The sequence below is a fragment of the Pan troglodytes genome, chromosome 9 (assembly GCF_028858775.2).
Source record: "Pan troglodytes isolate AG18354 chromosome 9, NHGRI_mPanTro3-v2.0_pri, whole genome shotgun sequence".
NCBI lineage: Eukaryota > Metazoa > Chordata > Mammalia > Primates > Hominidae > Pan > Pan troglodytes.
The window spans coordinates 111,954,416-111,975,562 of NC_072407.2; the positions used below are offsets into that span (position 1 = coordinate 111,954,416).

General features: G+C 40.2%; 1 protein-coding gene across 3 annotated transcripts in view; it reads right to left on the reverse strand.

The window, feature by feature from the left end:
* The window catches only part of LOC134807377 (uncharacterized), a 348,735-nt gene that overhangs the window by 227,339 nt on the left and 100,249 nt on the right, over positions 1 to 21,147 (reverse strand). For 2 of the 3 annotated variants that reach the window (XR_010147672.1, XR_010147671.1), the window contains 2 exons: positions 17,783 to 17,983; positions 15,514 to 17,696 (listed from right to left, as the gene is read on the reverse strand). The exons of the other annotated variant lie outside the window; for it this stretch is intronic. The gene's annotated coding sequence lies outside the window, so the exon portion shown is untranslated. Of the gene's footprint in view, positions 1 to 15,513; positions 17,697 to 17,782; positions 17,984 to 21,147 lie in introns of those variants that run through there. 3 annotated transcript variants of the gene reach the window in all.

Consider the following 21,147-nt stretch of genomic DNA (forward strand, 5'->3'; position numbering starts at 1 on the left):
TGCATCATGGAAAGAGCAATGGTTTGTTCTCACCAGAACAGATACTTACTCCAGATATGGGTGTGCCTATCCTGCACACAATGCTTCTGTCAAGACTACCATCTGTGGACTCATGGAATGCCTTATCCACTGTCATGGTATTCCACACAGCATTGCCTCTGACCAAGACACTCACTTTACAACCAAAGAAGTGCAGCAATGGGCTCATGCTCATGGAATTCACTGGTCTTACCATGTTCCCCATCATCCTGAAGCAGCCGGATTGATAGGACGGTGGAATGGCCTTTTGAAGTCAAAATGACACCACCAACTAGGTGATAGCACTTTGCAGGGCTGGGGCAAAGTTCTCCAGAAGGTTGTGTATGCTTTGAATCAGCATCCAATATATGGTACTGTTTCCCTCAGAGCCAGTATTCATGGGTCCAGGAATCAAGGGATGGAAATGGAAGTGGCACCGCTCACCATCATCCCTAGTGACCCCCTAGCAAAATTTTTGCTTCCTGTTCCTGTGACATTACGTTCTGCTGGTCTAGAGGTCTTAGTTCCAGAGGGAGGAATGCTGCCACCAGGAGACTCAACAATGATCCCATTAAACTGGAAGTTACGATTGCCACCTGGACACTTTGGGCTCCTCCTACCTCTAAGTCAACAGGCTAAGTAGGGAGTTACATTGTTGGCTGGGGTGATTGATCTGGTCTGTCAAGATGAAATCAGTCTACACAGGAGATCTCTTAGGGCATCTCTTATATCATACCCTGTGATTAAGGTCAATGGGAAACTAAAACAACCCAATCCAGGCAGGACTACAGATGACCCAGACCCTTCAGGAATGAAGGTCTGGGTCACTCCACCAGGTAAAAATTCACCACCCACTGAGGTGCTTGCTGAAGGCAAAGGGAATACAGAATGGTTAGTAGAAGGTAGTCACCAATACCAGCTACAACCACATGACCAGCTGCAGAAACGAGAACTGTAATTGTCATGAGTATTTCCTCCTTATTTTGTTAAGAACATGTTTGTGCATGTGTACACTTATACTAAGGAAATATCTTCATTTTATTTCTTTTCTTTTTCCTTTATCATATGACATAAGATTTATTGACTTTATATCAGCATTTAAGTGTTGTTAACTTTATGTAATAGCATTTAGGTTAAGGATTAGTGCACTTCCATTTGTACAAAGAATAGTTGTATTATGTTAGGCATAATTATGACCTTATTATTGATTGTCTTTATTTGAAGATTATGTATGATTTCAGGAGATGCGTACAGGTTCAAGTTGACAAAAGGTGGACTTGTGATTGTTAATACTGAATGTCAACTTGATTGGATTGAAGGATGCAAAGTATCGTTCCCGAGTGTGTCTGTCAGGGTGTTGCCAAAGGAGATTAACATTTGAGTTAGTGGACTGGGAGAGGCAGACCCACTCTCAATCCAGGTGGGCACCATCTAATCAGCTGCCAACATGGCTAGAATAAAGCAGGCAGAAGAAGTTGGAAGGACTTGACTCATTGAGTCTTCCGGCCTTCATCTTTCTTCCTTGCTTCTTTCATCCTCAACTATCTTTGCTTGCTTGCTTCCTGCCCTCAACTATCAGACTCCAAGTTATTCAGCTTTTGGACTCTTAGATTTACACCAGTGATTTGCCAGGGGTCCTGCGGCCTTCAGCAACAGACTGAAGGCTGCACTCTCGGCTTCCCTACTTCTGAGGTTTTAGGACTCAGACTGGCTTCCTTGCTCCTCAGCTTGCTGATGGCCTAGTGTGGGACTTCATCTTGTGTTTGTGTGAGTCAATACTTCTTTATAAATGTCCTTTCATATACACATCTATCCTATTAGTTCTGTCCCTCTAGAGAACCCTGACTAATACAGGTTCCAAGGAAAGCATGGCTACCTTGCAACAGAATTGAGAGTACATAAACATGGCCCAGAAATCCTGCATTTATAGGGAATAAAAAAATAAACCTATATTGAGAAAATTTCTGTTAACATGAACTAAAAGCGATTGTGACTTTTTGAGATATAAAACTGCCTCTAGTCTCCTCCTACCCCAACCTTCCACAGGGAGGGTGCAGGCTGAGAGGGTGACTCAGACACCAAATACGGCATATTCTCCAATGCCCACTTTAGAAGTGACCAAGGGGGATTTTGGCAAGGGACTTCCCAAAGAGTGGAGCCAAAAACCACAGAGAAATAATGAACTGAGGTTTGGGGAGCTATGCCCAGGGAGCAGTAATGGGGTCTAAGCCAGTAAGAATATTCCCTTCTCCCAAGGTAGGGGAACCTGGCAACATTGATCAACGAGGATTTCACAATGGCTATAAACCATGACCGCTATGTGCATCTCACTCTTCTCCTACTAGAATGACACCAGCAGGGGATGAGATTTGGAAGGATCTTGAGATGGACGCAAGCACCTGTGGGAGGGATGTGAAGAAAGGTAATGGAAAGCAGACTGGGGTTAATTGAATTATTTGTGCCTGTTCTTTTTTTCCCTCAAAAGAGAATTAGACATAACTCATTCTTGCCATCTTCTCAAGGCAAGCAGAGGATACTTCCCCATCCCTCACTTTAGGCTGGGCCATGTGACTTGCTTTGGCCAATCAGAAGTTGGTAGACATGAAGCAAGCGGATGTGCTGTGTGGTTGCACTCATCCTCTTGCCCCCTAGGAGACTCCCATGAGAAGAGCTTCCCCCTGGTAGCAGATACCCCTTCAACCTGGGCTCCAAAATGAATACAGAGCAACATACCTGAGCCCAGACCTGCAACCTGCAGCCAAGGCCGGTTTACCTGAAGCCAAAAGCAGAGTCTTATTCCAGCTAACCCGCAAACATAAGCAAAATAAGTAAATGTTTGTTGTTTTCGGCCAGACAGATTTAATGTTTGTTATGTGGCTTTATTGAGGCAATAGCAGACTAAGATATGTATTTTCCCATGTCATTTCATATTCTTTAAAAAGCAGTCTTACAAATACAATGATTCCATTGAAAAATTTCATTTAGTTAACTATTTCCTGATTCTGAAATATTAGGGTTTTTACTAAATCTGTTTATTTGCCTCTATTTTTTGCTTCTTATAACAATGCTATTAATAACATATTAATCCATAATTTTTCCAGACTTTGATTTATTTTCATAGGGTTAAAACTGGATAATAACATCTACTTCCCAGAGCTGCTGTGATGGTTAAAAGATTTAAAATAATTAAATGCTAAACATATCATCTTTCATGTAATAAGCATTCAGTAATGATTGCTATTGTTTTTTGTTATAGAGTTCCAAAAGTAAGAAAAACAATTCCAAGCTCTTGATATGAAATATAAAACTATTTTCCAATAGTTATACCAATTTATACTGCTAACAGCATCATGTGAGTTTTAGCATACCTTCAAACAACTCCATTTTTTTAACCTTGGCTATTTTGACAGTTGAGAAATAATATCTTGCTGATATTTTAATTTTTATAGTTTTTATTACAAGTGAGGTGGAAATTATTTTATAAACTGTCTAACCATTTATACTTTCTCTTCTGCAAATTACCAGTTAACACGTCCATTTAATATGCCCATTTCCATCCAGTCATGATGTTGGTCTTCCTCTGACCTGATAGACTTACCTGGTGCCAAAGAACTGATTGATTTCTGTGCTTTTCAATATGATAGCCACCTATGGCCACTGGGCACTGTGCCACAAGTTGATATGATAATATTTTGGATATAGTGAGTTTAATGAAATATATTATTAGAATTTATTGTATATGTTTCTTTTTACTTTTTAAAATATAGCTACTAGAAAATTTTAAACTACATATTTCTATTGGACAGAGCTACTTAGACCTTTGAATATCACTTGCTCTTGGTCAAAACTCTCATTGCCCACACCCTTATGTTGGGTTCTCCTGCTATTACATGGTCTATCAGCCATAGTCTGTTGTTAACCTTCTAGATAATGCTGTGTTGAGTCCAATCCCTCTCCTCCAAGTCCCTGCTGCATTTCATTCTCCGAGTCTCACCTCCTCCTAATTCAGTTCCATCCTCCTGTGATTAATCCTCCCAAGTCTCAACACATCTCAATTAGGTTCTATTACAGATTCCTGGATGAAATGGCAAACTTGATTAGGATTTTTAAATCCTATAATGTGTGTTAAATAGATTATACTCACTGCTGTCTATGTTTATATTCCATTTATTCTATTTCTAGCAATAAAACGTGGCTTTTCAAATGCTGAGTATTTTTTATTTGAAAGTGCCATTGAAAGGTTACAAACATACAAAGCTAATAAACAATTGCATATGTTTTTCAAATTCCCCTACCTCTGCCCACACCTTCAAACGTAACCACTGTGAATCCTCTCAAAACCACAGTTGGTGAAGACAGCCAAAGGTTATATCTGTAGCCACGAACCCTCAAAAGTTTCCTAACACCAACTCCAGCTGACTAAAATGTCACAGACATTTACTCATAATCCCTGGGGTTTTTGAATCTATAAGGCAGCATGGGTATGGGTTAACTTACCTGGCCACAGTAGAATTTTTTAAAGCCCTTTATGAAGGATTCAAGAAAAAGAAGTCTGTAACGCTGATGCAAAGTAGAATTCTTAATGTATTGAAAGGGATTATCATATGTCACGTGGAAATTCAACCTCGTTTTTTAGATCCACAGCTCTTTCCTTGTTGCCTGAATTCATAATCGTGAGGCTCATTTGCCTTAGAGAAGTATCTGCAGCACATTTTTAATGCCAGACCTGCTCCTTCCGCCGTTCTTGCCCCTTTCCAGCAAGCTATTTCCCACCTCCCCCAACATCCCCATGGCTGCCCAGGAATTAAAACCAATTTGAATATGTAATCATGTGGAATAATAAGCACAAGTGTACTCTCTGGGGTGCTCTCTGGCTGCTACTCATCTCCTTGCAACTAGTTTCCTAAGTGCCTTTGAGAGATGCTGAGAACGCCATGTCGACGGTTAACCTTTTAACAGTTTTGCCATTCTCTGTTCACTCTGGCTACAAGCCCAGCTCTAAAGGAGGCACAGGAAGTGGGGTGAAGGAAGGGTTTCCTTCCTTCTAAGACTCACTGGAGAAACATTCTCCATAGCCTGAGGAAGAGAGTTGAGCAGGCTTTGAATAGTGTATTTTTAAAACATTCATTATTCTGACAATGGAGTTTCATGAAACTAGCTTTTATTCCTTTTATGCAAGTCAAACAGAGATTGCCCAAAACACATTACCATGCCAGGAAGTAAATAACTATTGCCTTGTTTTATGAATATGAGAAATTTCTGTGAAGATGCCTAAATATTTTGATTAATTTAAAAGCAGATGAGCTGATGTGTAGGTATTTACAACATCAAAGTACTTTTCTGATTGACTCAGTTTCAAAAATGCAATATAAAAGGTAGAGCATTCATCTTAAATAGCAATTTAGAAGTGGATGCTTTGGGTATTCTGAGGCATTCAAAATCTGATTATTTTGATACTGATACTGCTATTTTGATGCAAACACTGCAGTGATCAATTTGGTGGATGTGAGGGGAGGGCCTCACTCGGTATCTAGTATTCCTTATTAAAATGTAAAAGCACCCACTGTACCTCTTGAATATATAAGAATAATGAACCATACCAGTAAATATCTGAATTGCAATCAGTGTTGTTTTGCCTGTATCGTCTCATTTCATCTTCAAAGCATGTGTCTGGGAGATAGATATTATTAGGAGTAATCACTGATGTTGCTGAGATTGAGACTTCCTTCGCAGTTGGTTATAAAGATCTAAGAATAAATCATCTTTCTTGAACTCGAGCATATCCATTAAGGTCAGAATTTCTGCAGATTGAGCTGGAGCTATTTTTAGGTACGGTTCTAAAGCAGCTGCAATTCAAGTGTCACAGTGCATGCCTTTTTGGCTCAGCAGTTGATAGTTCTGCTTCGTGCTACTCTCCTTCCCCAGATTCCTGGGACCATCGCATAGAGGGTGCTTGAGACATGCTGCACTGGACGATGCACACACCCCATCTCTCCAACATGACTGTAAGCCCCTTTAGTTTTACAATATGCAAAACCTTAGCACAGAGCTCTACGCAATTAATATTGACCAATGTTCATTGATAATAAGGTTCTATAAAATTTCAGAGGCCACCAGGATGCATCACAGTCCTGACCCCAATGCAGGAGACTGAAAGTCACCAAGGACTGAGACATGCTGTCGAGCCACAATCAGAAGAGAAACTGGAGTTGAAGAAGAGCCAGGTCTGGCCACACAGAGAAGTGAAAACCTCCATTTAATGGTCAGAGGCAAAGTCCAAAGTTAGGCATCAGAGAAGTGTTCCGTTTTGGTCACTATTATTTCTTAAGAGTCTTTCTGAACACTCCAGAACTAAAGGACTAGAGGTTCAGGGCCCTTGCTCTCAGTGTCTGATCAGCTGCTGTCATCTGCCTCGAAAGCTGCCCCATGGTTTTTTCCATCCTTGCTAGCAGCACAAACCAACTGGTTTAGCCTAACATTGATAAAACTATAGAATCTCAGATTTGGAAGGATGCTTTTAAAGCAAATAGCAAAGCTCCTAGCTAATTTTCTAATTTTGTTGCTACAAGAATAAATAATTTAATGTGGGTGTGGAGGGAGAGTTATTTGGGTCCATTTTTCTTCTGGTCTTTCCCCTTTTCCAAGTGTATAGGCAATCCTGCGCTCATTGCCTCAGGGAGGGGAGGCAATTAGTCAGAAGATATAAATAGCCAATTGGCACTTTTTGTCTCTGTGTTTTAAAAGAGGGAACTTAGAATTTTGGGGATGATGTCAAGATCAAATGTGTGGGAGAAACAGAGGTCAAAGAGCATTGACTTCCTCCACCCACCACCTAGAATAGGATTCTCTGAGGTCTGAGGCATGGAGAGTGAAGAGCAGATAATGATGAGAACAGACAGAATGAGGGGTTCAAGAGCCAGGTTCCCTTCTTTCTGGGCAGTAGGTAGCAATACCCCAAAGCAGGAGGTAGCAATACCCCAAAGAGGAGATGGCTTCGTGCAGGGTCTAGGCACACCAGTTCATTGCCTCTTAAAGATTTCTGGTGTGAACCTGGGAGGCGAGGCTTGCAGTGAGCCGAGATCTCGACACTGCACTCCTGCCTGGGCGACAGAGCAAGACTCCGGCTCAAAAACAAACAAACAAACAAACAAAAACCAAACAAGATTTCTGGCCCTCAAGCTATGCAGCAAAACATCTCTGTGAGCCTCCAGTTCTAAAAGGCCATGCTGCAAGCCAAATACTCTCTCAGGGTAACTCAATGGGAACAGATGGCTCAGGGACCAGAAGGCTCACCCTCCCTCAATGTACTGCTAAAGGCACTAAGTAAATCCCAACAGGGTCTTTGTCTCAACCCCCGGGAAGAAGAGAGAAACCAATAATAATCGGAGAGTGTTACCCTTAGCCTGCTAGTACAAAGATAAAACATCAAATTGAGTTAGAGGAAATGTTATTTTTCTAGATCAATGCAGTCTATGGACTGAGATTCATAGATCTACTATACACATAAACACATGTAAAACTACTTAACACATAAAATGTTACCTATATTATTAGCAATGTAATATTATCAGTGAGTTGAAAGTCAGCTACAAAATCTGAATGTCAATTGACCTCCACGTGGTTATCTTATGTCCAGATGGAAAAACGTTGGTTCAACTCATTGTCTTTTTAAAATCCATTCTTAAAAGAGAAAATATTAATTAAAGATTCATTGTCACTTTAGGAGAAAGAGAAAAGAAGAAGGTGGAGTAAGTGTCTAGCTTTATTCCACAGGAATTTGTCCTCATCTCTGCTTCATTCAGCACTCTGACAATTCCTTGGCAAAGTGTAGAATGTATATGCATCTCCATTAGATTTTTTCGTCTGCTAGATTTCACTATTTGTTTCAACTACGCTCCTTTTTTTTTTTTTTTTTAAGAGATGGAGTCTTGCTCTGTTATCCACCGTGGGGTGCAATGGCACAGTCATAACTTACTGTAATCTTGAACTCCTGGGCACAAGTGATCCTCCCACCTCAGCCTCCCAAAGTGCTGAGATTACAAGTGTGAGGCACCGTGCACAGCCCAATTATGCTACTTTTGAGTATTAATTAAGACAACTGAGATTCTGGCTGCCCACCCAACATCACATTATGCTAAATTTAAGCACCATATGAATGTACTTCTTTAATAACTTCTTTACTATTTTCCTTGTTCTTCCACTTTACTATTTCTGCAAACCTCCTAATATAGACCATTCAGTCTATCTCCCTTTTCCTCTCCTACACCCTGCTAGCTCAGCGTGAGCTGCTGGAGAAAACTCCCACATCAGTGCAGATTGGTGTCACAACCGAAGCAAGGCTTCCAAATGCAGCTGGCCATCAGCATTTCACAGGAATGGCTCTCCTCCCTTGGCCGGTGGCATCACTCTCTCCTGATTCTCCTCCTACCTCCCCACTTTTTGTTTCTCTGTCTTCTTTATAAGCTCTTTTTCTTCTTTTCTTAGATATTCATGCTTCCTGCGTTCTGGCTGGGGCTCTCATTCAACATGCCCCTCCTGGGAAATCTCAGGCATTGTGATAACTTTGACAATCTATACAAGCTAATGATTCCCAGATCCTTATCTCCAGCCCAGGGCCTTCTGAGCTCCGTGTCTGTAAGTTAATAGATATCTCTAGCTACATCATTAACACATTTTAAACACAAGTCCTAAAATTAACTCATTTTCTATTATCTCATCCAGCAACTCCTGTATTTCCAATTTTGAAAAAGACCATCTTTTTGTGTGGGCATATGTATACTTGGTTTGATCTCTGTTCCATTCTTTCCAGAATGTTTGATTGTATCCCATGTTCATTAGCAGGTGACCATATTGGCTGTTTCTCCAATAAAAAATGAAACAGACCATGTGTCTGCACCTAACTAGTATTCAATAAATAGTTGCTGAATAAGTGAATCATTTCCATGATCCACTAGTTTAATAATCTTATCAAAAAAGACAATAAGTATACTGATAAAACTTACATTTAAGAACCAATGACCCCACTTTATACTCATTATTTTCCTTTCCTAAATGCTGATGATCAATTCATTTACTATTTCACTTGGGGTACACATCAAGCTTATTGGTTTATAATTCATAAAGTCATGAGAATGAGTAGACACTTCCTCTTCTTTCTTTTGGAAATCAGAATTAAAATGGGTCTCTGTGGTTGTAAGGGAACATGCTCATGCTCTGTAATTCCTCATCGATTGTCATTTATGTTTCCACAACCTTACCTGCCCTTTCTTCCAGGAACCAATGACCTGGTTTATACAAACATGGCTAATATGAACTCATTTGGATAGCTCTTTGTGATTCTTAGATAAATCTAAGAATTTAGATTCCTCTTACTAATATTTATTTTTCCCTTCTGACTGAAAATACTTCTCTTTGACCAAGAAGAAAAAAATTCAAACACCAATTCAATATTTCTGGAATTTTTTTTCCTATTGTCTATTAACATTAATTTTCCTTAATCAATATTCTTTCCTTATTTTTCTAACTCTAAAAATGACTGTGAGACTCCACTTTTGTTGTCCTTTGTGCTTTTTGCAAACCTCTACTCATTCTGGGTTTTAACTTTCCTGACTCAGCTTTTCCAGTTTCCCAACTCAGCTTTTCCAGTTTCCCAACTCAGCTTTTCCAGTTTCCTGACTCCATTTCTGCTTAGTTTCTTTCCTCTCCTTCCAGCTCATGGTTGCATTATTCTAAAATTAGTATTAAAATGCCAATAAATGCCTTGACAAATAATAGTTATTGAGCATTTATTATGTGCTAGACACATCACATTCAATTTTTTAATTTTACCATAACCCAGTGGAATAGTTATTACTAAGATCCCTATATTATAGATGAGGAAATGAGACTTAATGAGATTCAGAAGTTTCCCAGTGTCACAGAGCTAGTAAACTACAGATCCAGAGGCTTAAGCCCAGTCTGAATGACTAAAAGCCAAGACCCTACTGTCCAAGTTTAGTCTTCTTCTGTGTGAAAAGTACCATAACACTGAGCTCACAAACTCAAAGGGTCCAGAAGCCATGTACTAATAGGAAATGCACATGGGTGAAGAGGGCCAAGTGTTTGCATAGCAAACACGTTGGAATATTCTTTCCTTCCACAAACATATTTTTTCCTTTTTTTGTTATCTTCACACTTTCAAGATAAATACATAGGGAAAAATATTCTCTAATTATGCAAAAAGTAATAATGTGAGTTTGATAAATGGCAGTGGATATTCAGGTGAAGGTAATCAACAAGAAGTAGGGGCACTGCTGTGAACAGAAAAGCATAGTCCCCACTTCAATGGTTCTCAAGGTGTGGACTCTGACTCTGACCAGCAGCATCAGCATCACCTGGGAGCCTGTTAGAAATGCTAATTTGGGGGCCCCATCCCAGACCTACTGAATGAGAAATTCTAGGGTGGGGCCCAGAAAACTGTGGCTTAACAAGCCCCCCAGGTGATTTTGATGCACACTCAGGATTGAGAAACACTGCCGTACCTAAAGGGAATACCTCCCGCTCCTCTCCAGCTGATTGTTTCCATGTGGGGAGTATGGATCTTAGGTCATCAGTGCCTCCATGTTCAAAGGGAAGCAGAAGTCTCCATTATTTTAATTCTCCCAATTATTAAATACTGCTTCAAATGTTTTTAATATGCAATAGATGAAACAAAACACATGTAGGCTACTTCTGGCCTATAGACCATTCAGTAAATGACCACTGAACAGAACCTAAGTTATATTAAACATTAGAATTATTTTACTAGTAACTACTTATGGAAATATCAATTAATTGGCAAATTAAGGAAAGTCTCCTTTTCATTATAACCACTTGTTGTTTGGGAGAGCAATCTGCCCACCTTATAATAACATTTGATAGAATTTAAATGTTTTGATCAAGGTTTTTTTTTTACCCTGCCTGGAATTATCAAGATATGATTCATGTTTGTATTGTAATTTTAAGTATTATGAACTAAAACATTAGCTCTAAGTGATATGGACAGGAGGCAGGGAAATGCTGGGTAGAAAAGGATTGTTCCCCAGCAAAGGCCCCAACTTCAAGCCTGGAAACCCGAGGCCCTAAATGAGAACAGGCATTCCTGTTTTTCCACCCAAAAGTTGCCTTTTGGCCCACCACACTCCCTATCCTGTACCCATATAAACCCCAAACTCCAGGCTCCATGAGCAGATGAACAGAAGAGCAGAAGAGCAGCAGAATGGTGGAGCAGAGAAAAGAGGAGATGGAGCATCTGAACATCGAGAGGAGTTCAGCTGGGGCTGGTTGGAGAGGATATCGGCTGCTAGATGGCCAAACCCCAGGGAAAGATCATCTTCCCACTCTATCCCCTTTCCAGCTCCCCATCCATCCCACTGAGAGCCCCCTCCACTACTCATAAACCCCCCACATTCACCAACTTTCAAGTCAGTGTGTGACCTGACTCTTCCTGGATGCCAGACAAGAACCCAGGTACCAAGGGGTCACTGAGCTGGTTAACACTTAAGCCATCTGCAGACAGCAGAGCTAAAAGAGCACTGTAGCACACCCACTGGGGCTTTGCGAGTCAGAGGCACCAACCACTGGATGCTACCATGGGGGCAGAGCTCAAAAGCACTCGCTCCAGCTCCTGCATCTACCTATCTCTGTGCTCTCCATCCCGTAAGGGGTTTGAGTGCACAGCGGCCAAACAGATGAGCCACACCCCTGTTGCATGTCCTGCAAAGGGGGTCAGGGAACTCTCCTGTTTCATAAGATTTAAATGGCAGCTCATAAACTAACATATTTTATGAAACATTTTTTCATTTTAATAATGCATTGTGTATGTGTGTATGTATAGGATATGCTGAAGACTTTCAAATCAAATAAATTTAGTTCTATGTTTTAATCAGCCTGTGAAAGGCCTCCCTATCCAATGTTTTATGATTTTGAACTTTAATCATAGATGAATACCTCTGAGAACCTGCCAATCCAAGAATATTGCCCGTGGATCAAGCAGAGTTTGGGTCAAAGTGTTTCAGGAAAAGGAGCATCATGCGTGAAGGTCCCAACATGGTACGGTTGGCATATTTGAGAATGGAAATAAGATCACTGTAAAGAACAGCCCAGTTTGAGGTTGCAGAAGTACAGAGAGCCCAGATTGTAGAAGGCCTTGTAGACTTCAGTGAGGACTGGGGTATTTATTGTAAGGACAATGAGAAACCACTGACAGATTTCAAAACAGCCATGATTCCCTAAACATTTAATCATTAAAAGATCAGATTGGTTATATTATGGAGACTCAATGAGAAAGAGTAGATATAAAGCAGATCAGTTAGAAAGTTATTCCAGGAGTCCCGTTGGGATGTGGTGCTGTCTTGGTGGTAATAAAAATAAAGACAATTTCACAGATTTAATAAGTGCATGGGAAGTCAAATTGATATGGTATTGTGGTTACTGATCAGACTTCAATAAACCAAAAGGCCGTGGTGCCAAGGGCCATCCCTAGAACCAGCCTGTAGCATTCATGCCCCAGCCTGCTCTGACTACAAAGCTGATGCTCTATAAAAATCCAATCTTCTTCCAGCTCCCTCAATCCATGCCTGGGCCAAGCTCCAGATTCACAGGCCTTGTGCTCTACATTTGCATGTGTGTATACTAGACTAAAGCAACTGCCACCTATAACTTCAATCCTATGTGAAATTGTGCTGAGTTCCAAAACAATCAACTTCTGGAAAATGGCCTCTTTAAAAGTTAAATAGCCCAGCACAGTGGTTCATGCCTGTAATTCCAGCACTTTCAGAGGCTGAGGCGGGTGGATTGCTTGAGGTCAGGAGTTCAACACCAGCCTGGCCAACATGGCGAAACCCCATCTCTACTAAAAAGATAAAGATAAAAAATTAGCCAGGTGTGGTGGTGCACACCCGTAATCTCAGCTACTCAGGAGCCTGAAGCAGGAGAATTGCTTGAATCCAGGAGATGGAGGTTGCAATGAGCTGAGATCGTGCCACTACACTCCAGCCTGGGTGACAGAGCAAGACTACGTCTCAAAAAAAAAAAAAAAAAAATGATAAATATTCCTTCCCCTTTGTTTACTGTCTGAGAGTCTCAGATTTAGAGCCCCAATCTGTCTTCTCAATTATAAATTCTGATAAAGTCTGAACCCCTAAAATTAATCTTTCTATATCTCATTTCCCTTATGAGAGCAAGCCACATTAACACAATTTGGTCACACTGACCTAATAAAGGTCTTTTTGCCCATCAGTGAAAATCTGAGACATAGCGTTGATGTCATACCTACACTGAAACACTGACTTCTCTGCTTAAGATATATTTACAATTTAGGACATCCTGGGTCCCCCAGGGAAAATGAAGTAAATTAACATCAAATATTTGTGTACTTCATTACCATCTTCATGAAAATGTAGTAAACTTTCACAATCTGTTTATTTCCCTTAGGAAGTGGGAAATTCAGGATTACAAATACTTATCAAAGAAAGACTATAGCCTACCCAAATAAAAGGAAATACTAGGTCAAAAATATAAGTAGCACATAATTCAACACAATGCCTAAATGAGCATCTTTTGAAGCACAATAATTGTTTGGAAATTTTTCATCAGCTAAGAACTATTTTTTCAACCTAGGGGTGATGAAATGCAGGTTGGGGCAATACAATATTTACTTATTCCATTCAGTAAACAAGTGAAAATGTGAACCAAAATTAAGAAAATATAATTGTATGGTTCTGTATAATGACCCATGCTTTCTACCTATCCTCAGACCCACTTTCCTTATTATAGAGTCCTTTATTAGGTATGGGTCAGATACACACTGTGGATAAAAGGGAGACACCATGAGGTCCAGCAGGAAATAGACTTGGCAGATTTAGGGCAGGAAACCTGGCCCTATCAATACTTCTGAGGTAGAGGAAAGAGCTCCCTTTCCTCTCCCAAGGCACTAGGACCCTAGGGAGATGGAAACCCTAGGCACCTAAGAAACATGGACGGAAAGAAGGCAGGTAGACCTAACCCTTCACCCTAGGTGTTCTTCAGTGGTACTGCAGAGGCAGTGTTTAGTGGGATGGAGGCCTGCCCAAGGCATCCTGATGATAGCTGGCTAGTGAGAAGAAACGTTGGGACATAAGAAAGGGTTGTCTCATTTTCATGGAAGAATTGAGGATTTTATACCTTATTCACTATAAGCCTAACTGGAACTACCCCTGGCTTGGTGAAGTTAGGAGTGAAGTGGATGACAGAGGCAGCCCCTAGTCATTCCAAGGCAAAAAAAAAAAAAAAAAAAAAGTTGATAAGAATTCCATTACTACTGTATTTCTCAGGATTATTAAAACAAACAATCTTGGGATTTAGAATTGATGTTGGGAAAGGTTTATATTAAATATAGAAACTACATAGTGACGAAGGAATCAGCAGGCAAAACTTATCACTTCTCTGCATACTGTTCCTTATATAGAGTTTTCTTCGTAAACCCTTAGTGTATTATAATCAGTAACCATAGCAGCATATGGATTTGAATATATGCTTTTAAATTCCATATAATTGGCAAAATGTGCAGTTGAATTGTTGCTTGGTGTGATTTCTTTTTCTGCTCAGCAGGGATAAGTGGGTGTCAAGTTGGACTACTCTATAAAACAGAACTGAAATGTTTTTCCCACAAGGTCATGGGGAAGAAAACTGAGCAAAGAAGTTGACTTATATTCAAGAGATATGGGTCTAATATTTAATCAAGCATCTCTACCACAGGCACTTTACCTAGGCTAAATAACTTAATCCTCCTGAAGCCACCTGAGGCATACTTATTACTTTAAAGATAAAGAATCAGGCTTAGGAATTTAAGTAGCTGACCAAAGGTCACACAGCCAGCACATGGCAAAAGCAGGATGTGTTTGTATATTTCACATGGGCATTTCGGATTCCAAATTGTGTGCATTTTCCTAGGACATCCTAGTTACTATCTGGGCCATTTTCCAAATGAAAGGACCAATAATTAGTTTCTTTCCTCCTTTTACAGATGAGAAAACTGTACCTCGTAGTGGTTAGCTGTCTTCTCAGTCACATAATTATTGTGCCACAAAACTCAAGCCCAGAACTTCTAAGTCCCTTTCCAGGACTCTTTCCATTATGAGATGACTGTGACATTCTAAGTCCAGTTTACCATCATTTAAATAAGCCATTTATAACTTCTGTTGACCATATACTATTTAACCTAGGTGATATCCAGGATCACCCTGTCTCTTAAAATCTAGACAAGACTATTTCTGGTCTCCAGCACACCCGATATTGAAAGACCAATTCCCTCTGCAAGATTTCCATGTATTTCTCCAGGGCTTATGTTCTCCTGAGTGCCTCTTGCTTCAGCTAATTTCTTGTTCTGCACTTTGGCACCTTGCAACTTTTTCTTTATTCCCACTGGGTTCTTGAACTGGTATTCCGCTATCTTCCTTGGTTTTACACACAAACACAAAAAATCATTCACACAAAGACTTTGGGTAGCAGGTTTTATAGAAAGTTTAGAGAAGTTAGGAAATATACAGGGTTTGCACAGTTGACCCATAAACAATTAGATCTGAATAACAGTCAACCTAGTTCTATAGTCTCTCTGCTGATTTCTCACATTGCTCAGTCATTCTCTCTCCTATATGACCCCTGCCCCTATCAGCAATTTTGTTTTAAATGAAAAATCATTCTACCTTCCATTTGTTCTGCCCTAAGACTTCTCAGTCCTATCATGGGGATAGGATTTTTCATTCCCAAATGCTCCATCAAGATGTATTCTAGATTCCTGTAGCTTAAAGGGAAACTTTTACAATGTCCAAAGCCCTTGATGTCCTGCAACTGAAGGAGGAGGATGTCCTTAAATTCCTTGCAGCAGGAACTCACTTAGGTGGCACCAACCTTGATTTCCAGAGGAAAAGTGACAGCATCTACATCATCAGTCTGAAGAGGATCTGGGAGAAGCTTCTGCTGGCAGCTCATCTATTGTTGCCATTGAAAACCCTGCTGATGTCAGTGTCATGTCCTCCAGGAATCCTGGCCGGTGGGTTGTGCTCAAATTTGCTACTGCCACTGGAGTAAATCCTATTGCTAGCTGCTTTACTCCTGGAACCTTCACTAACCCAATCCAGGCAGCCTTCCAGGAGCCGTGTTTTTTGGTGGTTACTGATCCCAGGGCTAACCACCAGTTTTCACAGAGACATCTTATGGTAACCTGCCTACCATTGCTCTGTGTTCCACAGATTCTCCTCGGTGCTCTGTGGGCATCTCCATCCCATGCAACAACAAGGGAGTTCACTCAGTGGGTCTGATGTGGTGGAGACTGGCCCGGGAAGTTCTGCACACAAGTGGCACCATCTCCTGTGAACACTCATCAAGGTCATGCCTGATTTCTACTTCCATAGAGATCCTGAAGAGATTGAAAAGGAAGAACAGGCTGCTGCTGAAAAGACTGTGACCAAGGAGGAATTTCAGAGTGAATGGACTACCCTAGCTCCTGACTCCACTGCTACTCAACCAGAGGTTGCAGACTGGTCTGAAGGCAAGCAGGTGCCCCTGTGGCCATTCAGCAGGTTTTGACTGAAAACTACAGCATTCAACCTGCCATGGAAGAATGGTCTGCAGCTCCCCTGACTCAGGCCACTGAAGGGGTAGGAACCACCACCAAGTGATTTTAAGTTGTTCTTCCATGGGCTCTTAAGCAAGATGGAAATAAGATTGATGGTAAATAAACATCCATTTTTTTAATTTTTTAAAAAAAGATATTTTCAAGCCCATTCCTCCCCAAAGCAAATTCTACTATGAACTATTTTAAAAAGAAAGGAGATTTTTTTCTTTTTTTACCACCCACCAACTATATCACATGTTCTGAGAAGTACACAGGGAGAAAATCTGTCCTAAAACAGTAAGTAGCTAACCTAATGAGAAAATAAATGCACAGAACTCAACGTCTCTTGGGCCTCACCAGCCTATAAAAACAGTGAGGTCACGTAACATTTACCCATATGGTCTCTTCAGCAAGCCCGCCTAACCCCAGGAACCCCAGCAAGGACAATCTAAGAGAAATTCAGCCAATCCAACTATGAAAACTATATAACTTACAATTAGAGGGGGGAAAAGATGTCTGAAGGCTGAAGAACGGAGTTAATAGGATGACCATGGGTTAACAAAATGGCTCACCTTAGGTTCAAGGCGGCTGTTTAGATTTCTGAACTTGAGCCACCAGGATTCAATGATATAGCTTCTAAATGTCTGTCTGTCTGTTTGTTTGTTTGTTTGTTTGTTTGTTTGAATCTATTTTAGTTTTGCCATTAAAAAAATAAACTAGGGTTATCTGGGGTTTCCATTTCTGACCACATTGAAAGTATTAATATTCAGAAAGCAACTGATCATGGAAATTGGTTTTTCATGTTACTTATGATTTTGTTACAAGGATGAGAAAAACTGGTAAAGTCTGAGAAAGAGTAGTTTTGCCAACCAATTTTTAAACGATGAAGCTACCAAGGATTCTCTATCCTTTGTTCACAATTTCAAAATCCAAAGAGCTCTGAAACTCTTGAGTTTTTAATTCACAAATCTGGCAATGTCATCTGGTAGCAGAACCTGAACTGAACACGTATGAGGCTGCTTGTGGTCTTTATTCATCCCACTTCATGAGAGGAGTTCTGTGTTTCCTGTAGAAACATGAAAATGTTTGATCACAGGGTGTTCCTCCAACTACACTGAAGGAAATGTGTAAAATATGCAATGCAGAGTTTACCCTTCAAAAGTCTTGAGTTCCAATCCATCTTGAGTTCCAATCCACATTTGGCTCCAAAGGTTTCAGAGAAAGGATTATGGATCTACATTGGCATCTGCTGGAGGTAAGTGAAGGCAAAGGGAGGAGAAGCCAAGGGAAATGGGGGAAGCTCTTATGGTTCCAAGGGCCCCATTTTCAGAAGCACAAATTAGAACATGTGATCTGTCAAAGGGAGAGAACATCAGATATGGGACTGTGTTGTAGACATGTAGAGTCTAGTGGAAGTTATGGCAAGTGAGAATATTTGGGAAACCCTGCTAAGTCCTCCAGTCAAAGCCAGATTTACCTACTGGGACCTACTGCCCAGCCACTCACCACTCCCTACAATGTAAGGGATAAGGCTAGAACTATAAGAGCACAGACATTCTTGGTGGAAGTTTTCCAAGCCTCTCCTTTCTCTCCTTTTATTAAAAAAAAAAATCTGATCATTTTAGTTATTTAAAGTTCCTTCAGTGCTAATTTGATTTAGGAAAAACAAAGATTATTTTAAAAAGAAAAAAAGAGATGAGAGTAAATAAGGCCCTATTGAAGTAGTTCTTTAACTTGGCTCACATCAGAATCACTTGGGAAGCTTTTTCAACTATTGATCCCTAAGCCATTCCACCCCTGCTCTACCCCCACAACCCACTGAATAAGGAGCTCCCGAGTTGGTTTCAGGGCATATGGAGCTCTCAAAGTGCCACAGGTAATTTCTATGTGTAATGGGGTTGAGAACTACTGCTTAAAAATTTTTTTTTAATCTTTAAAGAGGGAGAAAGAAAAAGACCTTTTCCCTATTTCTATATAAGAAAGTTCCTAGGATCCAGAAAAGCCCAAACAGGGGTAGTAAGTACACTTTGCCAGGGGTAGTAAGTACACTTTGCCGTTGTCTTAATCACATGTGCTAACCACACAAAGGAAGTTTCACTTCTATAAAAACTATCAGTTTCTCTTTCATACTTATCATTTGCAGTCATAGATGCGTTAAGCAATTTTCAGCCAATGATTTTATCTTCTTCATTCCTGAGCTTCTGGATATACCCTACATTTAGGTGCTATCAAGGATTAAGGGAACATCCGCTACATGTCAGAAGAAAAACCAGCTTCTCAGAAATTCTCTGGTGTGTTGGATGGAATTTAGCAAAATGTCTTGAATAGGAAGTCAACTTCTTTTCTTTCTTTTGCTGGAATATCTACACAATAAATTTCATATTCCTTATATGTATGACCAAGCAATTTGGTTCTCTCATCTTTCTTCCGAACCACCTCAATGTGAGAAAAATGTTGTAAGCTAGTTTCCCTCTTATCTTTAAAATATGGCTCCATGAATGCTTTCTCTTTGAGTTTATCATGTTTATCCCCGTGAGTGTTTGGTTTCCTGGTGGAGCTGAAGATTCCTCCTCTTCATCTACTAGTTGGGGGATATTCTTCACGTATTGTCCTATTGAACATATCTTGCAAACTGTCATTTATTTTTAATTCTGCATTTGGACTTTTTCTCCCTTCTCCTCCTTTAGGTCTTCTTCTCAGAGAGGCTACCTTGATCCCTGGGTTAAATAAGTTTCCCTGTTATTGTTTCTCAGAACACAATGCTTTTCTTTCATAGCATTCATCAGAATTTAATTAAATGCTTATTGCAGTGCTTATTTATTTAATGTCTATTTTCCTACTAGATAATAGGACATTTAAGGTCAGAAACCCAGTCTATTTTTTGTTGTCGCTTAGTTTAGTTGGGTTTTTGTTTTTATTTTTTGTTTGTTTGTTTGTTTTTGCTTTGTCGTTTTTGGTGGGTTTTCTCTGGAAGAAGGGGAAGGCTTTTGCTTTTTTTAAATTACAGTGCATCCAGTCAGTAACTCTGACACATAGTAAATGATAAATAAGTATTTATTGAATCTGTATGTTAAATATCCCAGAAACTCTAGGCTGGGGTCACTGGATTTGTTCATCAGAAAGTCACAGGGGACTTTATAAAAAAGTGTCATTAAAAAGCAAAAATGTCTGGAAAGCAGAAGGCAAAGGACTGAAGAAGGGCTGGGAGCCCAGGGAAAGGAGGCAAAACACACTTGCCTTTGCATAGCAGGACTTGTGATCATCATGGTAAACACAAAAGTGTCCAAAACACAAGACTCCAATCAATGACTCTTGCCGATCATGAACGTTTATTTCAGAATGGCACATAATTGTGATTCAGAATGAACACGTTCATGGTGCTTTATTTGCTATGGTAAATGCTTAATTGCAGCTTGTGTTGTTGGCCTTTATTTAAATGTCAGTAAAACTCTCTCCCACAGATATTACATTTTATAATTCATCATTCATGAAGTCTTCTTTAATCAACTTTTCCTTAAGTGTTTCCAATTCTTGTCAGGCAATTCATTTCTCTTGTAATGATCTAAGAATTAGTTCTAGGTAGCAAAATGACTATGTTCTTTCTGAGCACATTTTTCCTAAGAGTTTGAAAACATTTGTCTACATTAATCTGAGTTATTATGCAGTGGGGCCCAAGCCACAGTAAACACAGTGTAATGAGTAACATCTGTCAACCCTAATGGCAAAGGTTGTCAAGCATTCTCAAGCCCTTTGCATTTTTATGACAAATAGAATAAATTGATACATACATTCAGTGAGTCAGTCAATTAACACTTGTGGGAGCAACAACCATAAGTCACATCTGGTAATAAAATGGCATATACAACACTATACCCGCCTCATGGAGTTTATAGTCCAAGTAGAGAGACAGACATGAAAGCAATAAGACCAACAAAGAGTTACAGCAGCTATGATGGAGGCAAAAATAATTGATTTTTCTAAATGTTGGAGGCTGAGTGTGGTGGCTCACACCTGTAATCCCACTTTGGGAGGTTGAGGTGGGTGGATTGCTTGAGCCCAGAAGTCTGAGACCAGCATGGGAAACATGGCAACCCCATCTCTACAAAGAACTTAAAAAGTAGCTGAGCACGGTGGTGTGTGACTCTAGTCCCAGCTATTCAGGAGGCTGAGGTGGGAGGATCATCTGAGCCTGGGGAGGTCAAGGCTGCAGTGAGCTGTGATCTAACCACTGCTTCCCAGCTTGGGCAACAGAGAGAAAAGAAAAAAAACAAAGTTGGAGTTTAGGGTAATATGGGAATCAGACTGGCTTCTTGACTCAAGCTGTGTCTTAAAAACTGAGCACACATGAGGGTTAAAGTGGGAGGAGTAACAAGAAGAAAGGGTGGTCCAGGCATGATGAAGAAATGTATCAAAGCTTCAGAGGATGAAACAGCATGGCTCTGGACATGCTGATGGTTAGATGCCTGCAAGTTGCTAGGCATAGAGGGGAGCTCAGGGAGAAATAAGGTAGGAGAGGG